We start from the raw sequence: 12,718 nt of genomic DNA on the forward strand, positions 1-12,718 counted from the left end.
CAGGAAATGATAAAAACAGAATTTTTCCTGCGTTCATATATTAACTAGTTTATGCTATATTGGGTCCTGGTGTTTGTTTCACGTAGATTCAAAGCCTGACATTAATTAATGACTGCGGAAAGAATTTATATTCTTCCTTTATCATTCAATCATGTGTTGTATCATTTACCCCTTTTGTTTGACAGAATGGACACCAGTAACAACATTTTAGCGGTATTTTACGTTTACTGAAGTGTCTATACATTCTTCAATTGTGACAATTTTGTGAGGTTAATATTAGTTTAAGATTGAAAGTCGTAATTGCCTACTCTCTTGAAAACAACTTCCTGTGACGATGTAATATCAGAAATAGAATTTTCAGTCTCTTGTGATTTGATTGTCTGTCATATAAACAGATAACACACCGTCAGTTTCATTTGATGTCAAAATAAAGAAAGAAACAACTTTTCCAAATTATATTTAAATAAAGCTATAAGCCTTTCTTTTTTTTTTTAGAAAGAAGAACTTGTGATTAAAAACAAAAATTATCATTTATGTAAATGTACAACTGTATGAACATTTGAATTGTGTTGTAGATTTTTAGGATTGTTGCAACGATCGCTTGGGATTATCAGTGACACTTTTTTATACTACAATTTGTTGCAATATAATTCCATTTTCATGATAATGGTTAGATTTATCTTGATTTAAAGTGCATTAAATAACATTTTGCTTTAGAAAGTCTAGTCAGATAGTCACTAATATGTCTTAATCTGTAGTGCAATTATCTGCACACGTAGACATAAGATTATTACATGTATGCTAATGATTTAGTTTTACTAAATGGAGTGTTATGTATTTAATAGTCGTCATTTTGTAATTAAGAAATTTATTGATATATCCATGGAAGTATTATATTACTTCCACTATTTTGACAAAAAACATGACTTTCTGTGTTCATTCAAACGTTTCCGTTATTCAGTCATTTCTTAATGCGCTTTACGCAGAATTAAGCCGTTACAACAACAAAAATAAAAGATTTAGTCATGACAAGTTCAATAAATTATATTTTGAGTTACAATTAAATCTTTATCCATACCGTCACTTAAAAAAAAGCCGATGTGATCAAACATCGCGACTTGAACGCATCAAACCATATGTTTAAGTTTCACCGTATCACAGTATTCAACTGATTCTTGATATCTTTCTGTGTCGTTGCGTTGCTGTTTTATTTGCGTATACCCAACAATTCATATTATTCATATGCAATCTTTATATTTGTTTTCAATCAGATAAAAATAGTTTAATAACATTGGCGAACATTTTTCAGACTACCACAATCAAACCGATCCAATACAAGTAGATGCTTGCGGCAGCATAAGTCAACTGTTTCTAAATTTGCACTTTTAGTTCATGATTTTTTTAATTATATGCAGATACAAACTTTGATAATATAAACGTAACACAGCAAAACGCAATTTCGTTTAGCTTATAGTAAACACAAATCACCTCGGCTGGCTATATCTTTATTGCAGTATATGTATATATACAGAAATAAATGTGTAGATTATAATGTAATATTTCATGTCCGTTTTACCATTTCGAGAAGAGATGTCCTTAATAAGCCCCTTTCTTTACACCATATCCGCTACCTAAACCATATCCGCTACCCAAACCATATCCGCTACCCAAACCATATCCGCTACCCAAACCATATCCGAGACCCAAACCATATCCGCTACCATATCCTCCGATATATCCTAAACCTAATCCATATCCCTTGCCATATCCAGCATATACTCCGCCATATCCTAATCCAAGCCCGCCATATCCTAATCCATATCCGCCATATCCTAATCCAATCCCGCCATATCCTAATCCATATCCGCCAGATCCTAATCCAATCCCGCCATATCCTAATCCAATCCCGCCGTATCCTAAACCATAACCGCCAATACGGCCATAGCCTCCACAACCCTTACCATAACACCGAGCATGGGTATTTATGAAAACGGCTGACAATAGTACAACGAGAGTAATGGCGAGCTTCATTTTTAGCTAAAAATGTTATAAAGATGATAAATGAAAATAAAATATACACAGCAGTAATTATAGGTTATACCATGTCCTTTTCAATATCGGGCCTTGTATCATCCCGAGACTCCCATACCAGACCAAGGCGCTAGCCGAGGGCTGATATGGGTCGAGGGACGATACCAGGGCCCATATGGAAAAGGACATATTATAATCTATTTATCACAAATGAAAAAAAAAGAAAGAATTTTGTTATTCCCTCTGGAAAGGTCATACATTTTTTGTCCGCCACTGAAATATCTTTATTAAGAAGCCCCCAACCGTTCAAAACTATAGTCCTTGAACATTATAATGTCAATGTAAGATTTTCATTTAGTATTAGTGTTTTTTACTTTATTTCTTTAACAAATATCGCTATTATTTTAATCGACGTTTCTCGTCCGTCATTGTTCGGAACGTTTTGACATATCATGATATTTTCTCTGGATCTAGAACTCTATCATTATAGAAACTGTTGTGTACGTTAAATGAATTATATAATTGGTTTATTTGCCAATGCGCGTTCGGTCCATTCTACTCTATAACATGTTGATTTTATGGATTAATGTTAAATAATGACACGATATTACATTTTTTTATAATAGATTTAATAGTATAAAGCTGTAGGCGTTGAAAATATTTTATTTCTGAATTTCAATTTTAAAATATTATATAGATTATAAGTGTATATTTTGATTGTGATTGAAAGTTCATTATCAATGCAAGATCTCGCGTTGTCCCTATGAGACGATCTGTCGAAATGACCATCGTATACAATATAGTTTTATCTCTTGTTTTTACTGAGCGTGTCTTGGCCGTTGGTACGGGGAGGAACTTTCTTAGTTGTTTGTAAATGATTAGTGAACGAAATGTATGAAAGTTTACTCAAACAATATATTAAATATGTATTATATTATGTTGAATATTTAATAATAAAATCCGCCGTCCAGCGTACTTGACGGGCTAGTCGGCAAAACTAATTTCATTAAAACAATTGATTAAAACTTGCAGTTCTAAAAAAAGCATAAGCATTCTTATGAATTATTCAACCCTCTCCCCACCCTCTCCCAAAAGACACAAAAAAAAACTACATGAGGGTATGGATGGGGAGTAGTAATTTGAATTGACCAACTATATATGAGGGTCTGGATGGGGAGTATAAATTTTTTTATTGTTTAATGTTTAGGCAATTTTTCTCTATTCTTTATTTGTTGCCAATTATTCTCTATGTTAATATTTTAGCACACTATTTTCTCTGTACTTTATTTTTTTTACCTATTTTTCTATCAGACCCTGCTATATTCACAGTCCCAAGAATCATCCTCTTATCACCTAAAAAGATCATCGTCTGCTTAAACCTTATTACAATTAACTTCAGTTTATTTCTAATGAAAGAATGTGGATAAAACATAGAATCTCAAACAAAAAAGATGTTTCACTTACCTTTTGAGACGTTGAATTGTGCAGATGAAGTATTTTCAGTGGTTTATATACTCTAGCATGAACCGCAAGATGGACTAATAATGCCAATTCGTCAAAAAAAAAGTTTGACATTAAAATGCACGATTTTTTTTATTATTTTGTTTTTATCCTTTTAATGACGTTACATATCTAATAAAAATAACCGCTCATTAGAATATAATTTATCAACATGATTTACAATATATATCCTTTGTAATATTAGTAAGTATTGAGTTCGGTTTTTAGATCTTTCTACTAGAATATAAATGACTTTTAGAGGTTTTTATGACATCCCAATTTTAAATTTCAAGTACATTGACTGATGACCACGTGCACACAGACAACGAATGCAACTTTTTTACATGAAATTTTTAGTGTGTTCAATTATCTTTTTTTATGTATATTTATACGTATAATGGTTCTCATTCTTTAGGATGCAAACGTTGGTTTAGAAAAAAAAAAAAAAAAATCTTAAACAGCATAATTTTATGATGTATAATCTTTTTTTTAATAGAGGACTGAAAAGAATTGAAAGGTAAATTTGCAGTATGTAATTTATCATTAAAACGTTCTGAATATCACGAGCAGTAGGCATGCCATTTAGTATCACACGTATTTGAAATGAAACAAAAGGCAAATACTACAGATGAAGCCATGAAGCCTTTTAGACTTAAAAATATTTTGAAACACCAACCGTCAGTTAGAAGACAAAATTGAATATCTTTGACAACTGTATATAGTATAACTGTATGGTGCAGAATGCTGCACGATGAAGGAAAGAGACACCAATCGGAAACATTAAAATCATCTCTTTTATTGTAAAGTGTAGTTCTCAACCGACCGTTATTATCCATTTCTAGATGTAAGTCAAAACATGAAACCGTCTTTTCTGGTTTGAGTTGTTTTACATTTTGCCTTACCTGGGTCTTTAATAAATTGTTATACAGCTACTTTTGCATGTATACTTTTATAGTGCTATACAGCTACTTTTGCATGTGTACTTTTATAGCGTTATACAGCTACTTTTGCATGTGTACTTTTATAGCGCTATACAGCTACTTCTGCATGTGTACTTTTATAGCGCTATACAGCTACTTTTGCATGTGTACTTTTATAGCGCTATACAGCTACTTTTGCATGTGTACTTTTATAGCGCTATACAGCTACTTTTGCATGTGTACTTTTATAGCGCTATACAGCTACTTTTGCATGTGTACTTTTATAGCGCCATACAGCATGTGTACTTTTATAGCGCTATACACTTGGATTTAATGATTTACTACTGTTCAAGTTTTTCGAAATTATTATACTATTTTAGTACCATAATTTCACATGTGTTATGATTAAGGTAAGTTTGAAGTATATGTAGAAATGTATTGATGTTTTTTAAATTTTGAAAATAAGTTTTTAGCGCTTAAACGTTTGAAGCGTTTTATCATGTCTTCGGGGAATGCGGACAACTGGAAAAATCTAAAATAGAAATACCAACAAACAAAGTTCGGAAACTATTGATATAACAAAGCACTTGATTTAATAAATCATTTACCATATGCAACTATTCTTAATATACATTGTTTTTAAATAAGGAATTATTTTAAGAGTATAATACTGTTTGATGGTTGTCGTTCCTAGTATTTAGATCATTTCAGTGTCAATCAAACCATATCCTTCATTATCGATTACTACTTTAAAAACGCTAAGATACTACAAGGAGTTTGAAATCATGAGTTCGTAGGGACCTTCAAAGCCAAAGATAAACAACGGTTCACAAAACATATCAGGTAATCTTGTCCGCTACACAGAGATTCAAATAGTAAATAGTTATTCACTACCATATCTCAACTTAAGGCCTGCTCTGAAAATTTGTAAGTCCCTAGGCTACTATGCATTAGCTAACAAAAATGCACAAAAATCCTTCAAAGTTTGTTTCATGTCGGTTTCTAGTAAGAATTTTAAATGACAATTAAACGCAAACATTCGAAAGTTCAAACGTATTTTAATTTTGATCAATGTTGATTAATATTTAATTTCCCGGGAGGCGCTATTAATAAAAATATAATGATGGAAAATTGTATGCTGGAAAATGAAAGTAAAATAAAGTAAACTTAGATAAATTATATTATATATAATTATATATAAATATACTAAATAAATAAATGATTTGGAAAATACGTTGAAGGTATAAAAAAGTCATGAGAATTCCGAATGCCCAAAATACGTTGAAGGTATAAAAAGTCATGAGAATTCCGAATGCAATTAAGTTCAATCCGTGCACTCTGGTTCAAAACCTTGGTTCCATCTGGGTTTTTTGGTTCTGAACCTTGGTTCTATCCGGGTTCTTTGGTTCGAAATCATGGTAACTGGTTCAACATCCGGGTTGTTTGGTTATAGCAACCCAACTTCTTGGTTCCATCTGGGTTTTTTTCTAATGTTCCCGTTGAACTTTGGGAAGATATCCGCAAGGATCCGAATAAAAAGTTAAAGTAGGTCAAAGACGCTTAACTTGTTACTATATATAAAAGTATTAATTTTCCCGAACCATTTGGAAATTCCAAAATATGGCATCAGTAAGGAGAGTTGTACAAATAATGTGAATACACAGAACCCGGATCCAATTCATCTTTTGCTAAAAGTATTCATCATTTTCTATTTTGTATGTACTAACAACATTCCATTTTTCTATAATTTCGATTAAAATGTGCCAAAACCTGCAGTTAAAATAGGTCACATGCCCCAAATAAACATTCACCGATTGGTTGAACTACTGTGGCGTCGATGTAAAGCACACGCTTCCCAGGAATAAGGAGAGTTCTACAAATAATGTGAATACACAGACCCCCGATCCAATCTATCTTTTGCTGAAAATGATCAAGTCTTCATCATTTTCTGTTTTGTATCTGCTAACAACATGCCATTTTTTCTATAATTCCGATTTAAATATGTCAAAACCTGCAGTAAAAGTAGATGGCCTCGATGATGTAAAGCAACGCAAAAAAATTCCGTCAATATGTTAACATGTTGAACTTCGACCCCGGGTTCAACCGGGGTTAATAAACCAATTCACAAATAGAGATCTCCTTGCGCTCAAATGTAATTCTTAGTGAAGTATACTGGCAACTTCTTTTACAGAAATATATACACATTTTATCATTAATATATTGTCATGCTTCTGCATATTCACTTTTGTTTACGCTGAACTTTAGTTAAATTTAGTTCTATACAAATTTTATTACGTCAAGCAATAGGAGTAAGAATATTTTTTCGCGCCAAAATAATCTGCATCCCCGCCTGCATCAGTATTATATCGTAATCTTTCTGACATTTCATTTAAATAGCGTTTAATAATATAGAGTAATTTTGGTAAGTATTACTTATTAATGTTAAGGTTATCCAGAGGTGGTTCTCTAGAGATCTCTAGACCTTCTTGACGGTCAGTTTAATCCCATTTATCAATTATCTCCGATGACAGAAATGTCAACCCAGTTGATTTGTGTCATGAGTGAAAATCTTATCTATTTGATGAACTAATTTCTTCATTAACTGTACATGCAATATTTTTGTATTATTTGATAACCAATCACATTCACTTTGCATGTTTGCATGATAAATGGGTTATGTATGTGTGAATTGTGTAGTGTATTGTAAGGGCGATGCAAATTTGCTAATTACGTCAGTGCGCGATCACGTGACATTATTATTTGTAAACAAACGGGCTCCCCATGTAACACGTGTCGGAATTATACATACAAAGTGCAATCAATCTTATATTTCACTATTTTATGATATTTTTGTTTCTGTTTGTAGGTTTGCAGATCAGTAGTCAAAGTAAAATAGACATAGTGTTATTGTTCCTGTTCTGAGTTGTGATTTTTTTATATAGAATTAGAAGGTAAGTACATTAGTCATTATTTAACTTAAGTCTGAAAAGATGACCCAACTTTCCCTGTAATTTTTCCTCAATTTTTGAAACACGCATAATTTAAAGTGCATTTGCTTCCCTTGAACACTATTTGACCCCCTCTACGCCCCATTTCCCTCCAAATTTGCTCAAAAGTCATACTCATAGTCCAACTGCTGTTTTCTGATTTTGACATTTTAACTATTATTTTCATATTGAACACATTCAACCATTCAGCTTCCATGTATTTGCATCTTATATGAACGAGGTGTTAGGTCATGTTTTCCTATACACCTTATTGCTATTTGTCTCCCATTACTGGACATCACCCAAGTTTCTGTAAAATTTTGACGTCACAATACAAAATATCTGATGCCACAATTGAAAAACGATTGTTGCCAGACATCAATAGTTCAAGCAGGACAGATTATCGGTTCAGCTTTCATGTATTTGCATCTTATATGAACGAGGTGTTAGTTTTATAACATTAAACATTTCAGCATCGTAGGAAAATGAAGTTTTGAGGTAAATATCTTCTCATTTAAATTATTTTGACATTGGAAACTGGACAAAAATATAGAATCTTATGATATTTCCATCAACCTATATATACAGTATATCGAACATCCTTTTCTTTTTAAATCCGTCTGAACGAAACTTTCAGTTTCATTTATTTTTTACCACTCATCCCTTATTTCCGTCAATATTTTTCTAGAAGTTTTATCTACACCAAATTAGGACATCTATACTATTAAATGAGAAGACCTCATTTTGTGCGTCGCTTCTCTTCCTTCGACATTAAATCAATCATCATGCTTTTATGTCCTATAGGTACCATGCATAGTCGCATTTGTCATCCTCGCTTACAAATATTTCGTTTGGTTTAAAAAAACGAAAATAAAGACGTCCGGATATTCTTTCCGTCCTCGGACTGACTTTTAAGTCATAGATAAGATTTCCGTTTAGGACTTAAACTTACACATTATTTTCATAGGTACAAGGGGACAGGACAATTATTTTTCGCGTTTTTCTGTATACTATGAACAAACATACATGTATACTATATAAATACAGTGTATTTGCTATTTGCTATCAATTCCAAGTTTAATTCCATAGATTGATAATAAATACCAAATAAACTGTATTTATATAGTATATGTTGTTATGTATGTTCATAGTGTACAGAAAAAAAAACGCTAATATAATTGAAATTAACAGAAAAAAAAAAAAAAAAATAACGGACTTTCGAAAAAGGGGGAGGGCTAAAAAAATTGTACTGTCCCCAAGTACCTTTGTCTTTTGATAACTTTCCTGAAATACTCCAGTCATAAAATCTTTTACAAAAATTCATTCTACAACAGTTTACATACCATCAACAACGCTCTAAATGCCCGCGATTTCGTGGGTGTGTTCTAGTGTCTTTTAATTGTCCAACGATATGTACATAAAGTCACTTGACGAATTGCATATATATTTGATTGAACATTTGATTTCAATTTCGGCTGAATTTTATTTCATTGGCTTTGTAATAATGTTTAAAATAGTGAAAATAATGTCAAATGTGCTAGAAATTGCATAACATGTGCAGTACATGTCACAGTAATAAATCGTTCTGTTCAAAACAGAATGTTAAAAGACATATAAAAGAGAAAGTGATGAACAATTTAAGTTTGTAAGTTGAACTAAAACTGATAAGCTTTATAATGTTACTAAAAATGTATACGGTAGAATATATTTGTAAAATTTGACATTTCCGAATGCAATTAGGTTCTCCGGGCACTCTAGTGCAAAACCTTGGTTCTATCCGGGTCTTTTGGTTCTGAACCTTGGTTCTATCCGGGTTCTTTGGTTCGAAACCATGACAACTGGTTCAACATCCGGGTTGTTTGGTTATAGGAACCCAACTTCTTGGTTCTATCCGGGTTCTTTTCTAATAATCCCGTTGAAGCTTGAGAAGAAACCCGCAAGTATCCGAATAAAGTCAAAGACGCTTTATATCATTTATAAATACATTTAGCATCGTGGAAATATGAAGCTGTAAGGTAAATACCTTTTATTTTTATGATTTAACTTAAAAAACTGGTCAAATTTTAGATATTATAACATCGTACATATTTTATATCAGTATATTTAATACCCGTTTTTAGAATCAGAGTCGTTCCGTTTTGATTTATTTATCACTATTCATCCCTCATTTCCGTCAATATTTTTTATATGTTTTAAAACAGAATATTTCGTTCATTTCAACTTGATGTGGCCAGTGATATGAGTATATAGCGACTTGCCGACATGCATATGTATTATTTTTAGAATCAGAGTCGTTCCGTTTTCATTTATTTTTCACTACTCATCCCTCATTTCCGTCAATCTTTTCCAGAAGTTTAAAAACACTGATTAGGAAATGTCGTTCATTTGGCCAACGATATGTGCATAATAGCACTTCGATCCTTTTGTAGTAGCGGTGAGCATCTGAGACATCCAGTACCCTTTTCATATATTTTGAAAATATGTATCCTATCATGCTATGCGTGATTAAGCTGTTCCACAGAGAAATAAATAGATTTGACAAAAATCTGATGCACGTGACACCCCACCAAGACTATGTTAGACCTCTCATCATGCTAATTAGGATTAACCACAAGCATGTAAAGTATAAGAAATTTGATTTAAGACTGATTTTCGGTCTAGAATGTCCAGAAGCTTTTCGAAGACTGAAATTGTCCTGAAAAAATGCCTCACAAGCCATATAAATCAAAAGAAATTCCATGAATTACTGATTTTCTGGTTTGTAAGTGAAAATTTTACGGGAACCTTTGTGATGTCCAGAAATGACGGACAAATAGCGATAAGGTCTATCCAGTTTACCAGAAAGTTAAATGTGTTGTTTGCACGGGTCTGAAGGGAACAACTATTTGAAATTCTTTTTGCGGGGAGGGGGGGGATTTATCGGACATAACATTTATTTTCACCTGTTACTATAAAGGCTTACCCTAAAGTCTGATAAAACTTTGCTCAACTAGCAAGTTGGTTGATTTAATAGTTCATTTCATTAAAACTGAGGGTCGAATCATATTACAAGGATCATACGTGTTATGATTCCACAGCTAATACAAATGTTGAAAAGGATCCAAATCAGTTAAGGAACCAGACCTACAGTATATATAATAATAGGAAGATGTGATATGATTGCCAATGAGACAACTCTCCACCAGCCTGAGACCAAACGACATAGAAGTTAACCAACTATAGGTCACTGTACGGTCTTCAACCATGAGCAAAACCCTTACCGCATAGTCATGTATGAATATTAAAGGGTGAATGTCAAATACTATATAAATAATGTTTAAGAAAGGAGCACATACAGTTTTATTGACTTAAAATAAAGTATGTATGAACTAGATAATATGTATCAGAATTTTGTGTGTATTTTAGTCTAGATGCCTCTAATTAAACATCGAGCTGACCTCCAAGACTGCCGACGGTCATATTACCCGATATAAACATAAATATAGATATAGATAGATAGCAAACACGTGCAATTGGATTTTTCTAGGTCTGTTTGATTTTATATTGTAGGTTAAAAAATATGTTAATCATCGTCTTTTCCTGTATAAGAATGAATTTTTGTGGATCGAATCAGTCAATCAAATGGTTTACTCTTGTTTCACTCTCAATGATGACATTCTATTCCTTTTAATAGCGGAACATGTCTAGTTTATGCCTAATTAATCTCTAGCTAAGGGGTTTAATTGAAGGTCACATAAAAACGGATTCAATGCAGTCGAATGCAAGTGAATAATTAATCAGGGATGTTTCTTAGCTTATTTTGACAAAAGAAAACCAAAATGGCTGCTAAAAGCGAATTATCATTTCACCATTTCACTTTCATTTATAATTGAACAGAAATTTTTTTAATTTTTTTCATATCTAGTAGCTCATGCCCCTTTAAAGCTGATATTTTCATTTCTTGCTTCTTCTTTTTTTAATTTTGAAGCTCGTGACAGCTTGATTATAAAAGCCGAAACTAGCAAATAGCAAAATGAATGAAAAAGAAAATACGAAAAATTAAAGAAAATGTAAATATCGCCACACAATGTTTGTGTTATAGGACAAGGGTCAAGCAAAAAACAAAACATAAATAAAGGTGTAAAATGAATCACCCTTGGATGGGATTGCAATTTCATGAAATATCTCCGAATAGGGTATATTTCTCCAAAACGAATGACATTGATGAAATTGCACCCTTTTCTCCCTTTGATAGTGTATAGATCTGCGTGCTGTTCTATAATAATTCAATTTAATTAGTGGTTCAGATGGTTTTTTTTAATAGTTTTATTTGATGACTACGCAGAAGCACCAGGCTTGGTATGGACAACTTTGGTAAAGTGAAGTTTAAATGGAGGTTTTCTTCAAATAATCATGCGTTTTCTTGGGGGTGGAAAAGAGGGGAGGGTGTAAGTAGTTTTTTTGCAACCCAGACTAGTCGTTTTCAAGATTAGGAGGAAGGCAATATATTTTTAACACTTTATTCTACATGAATATCTACTTTAACAGTGTTGTAATGTTACAACGAAAACTTATTGTAGACAATCTTTCATATATTTGCAAGATTTTATGTGAAAAATATAGACTCATTGATTGCTTGTGGCCAGTTTAAATTTTACTGTGAATGTAAAACTAAGGAGGTGTGGTATAATTGCCTTAGAGACAAATATGAGCCCAAATTGTCGTGGATGAAAGACGTAAGCAACAGGAAACTCATTTTAAGCAATTTCTTTAAACATTTATATTGGTCAGAATATTTATGTGTATTAAAAACCATATTGGATTTTCATTTCTCGTTTCAGCATTTTTGAAGCAGTGGCTGTACCTTTTTGGTTACTATTTATGTGTTGTGTATTATGTATCGAAACACTTTATAGTTACTGGACAGGTTGAATTTAGGCGACGAAACATCTAAACAGCACCAGATCATCATGATCATTTGCGATTCCAGCTGATTTCAGATTAGTAATAAATGATAAAAGAAAGTAGAAAACTCTAGTTCATGTAACTGATTTTATTAAATGACTGATAAATATTAAATACAGAAAAAAGACACAAGCTTAACAATAATCATAAGAAAGAAAATGTAAGTTTTGTGATTTAAATGAAAATAGATCATGACATGATGTGCATACAGCAAGTCCAGTGATATTGACAATATCCAGTACGTACAGATGAAAGAGACCAGTACTGATAATTAGAATAAAAATTTAAAAGATTTTGCATTGTTATTAAAGCGGTACGTGTAGGTGTAATACCACC

This window comes from Mytilus californianus, unplaced genomic scaffold, assembly GCF_021869535.1.
Source record: "Mytilus californianus isolate M0D057914Y unplaced genomic scaffold, xbMytCali1.0.p SCAF_4, whole genome shotgun sequence".
NCBI classification, from domain to species: Eukaryota; Metazoa; Mollusca; class Bivalvia; order Mytilida; family Mytilidae; genus Mytilus; species Mytilus californianus.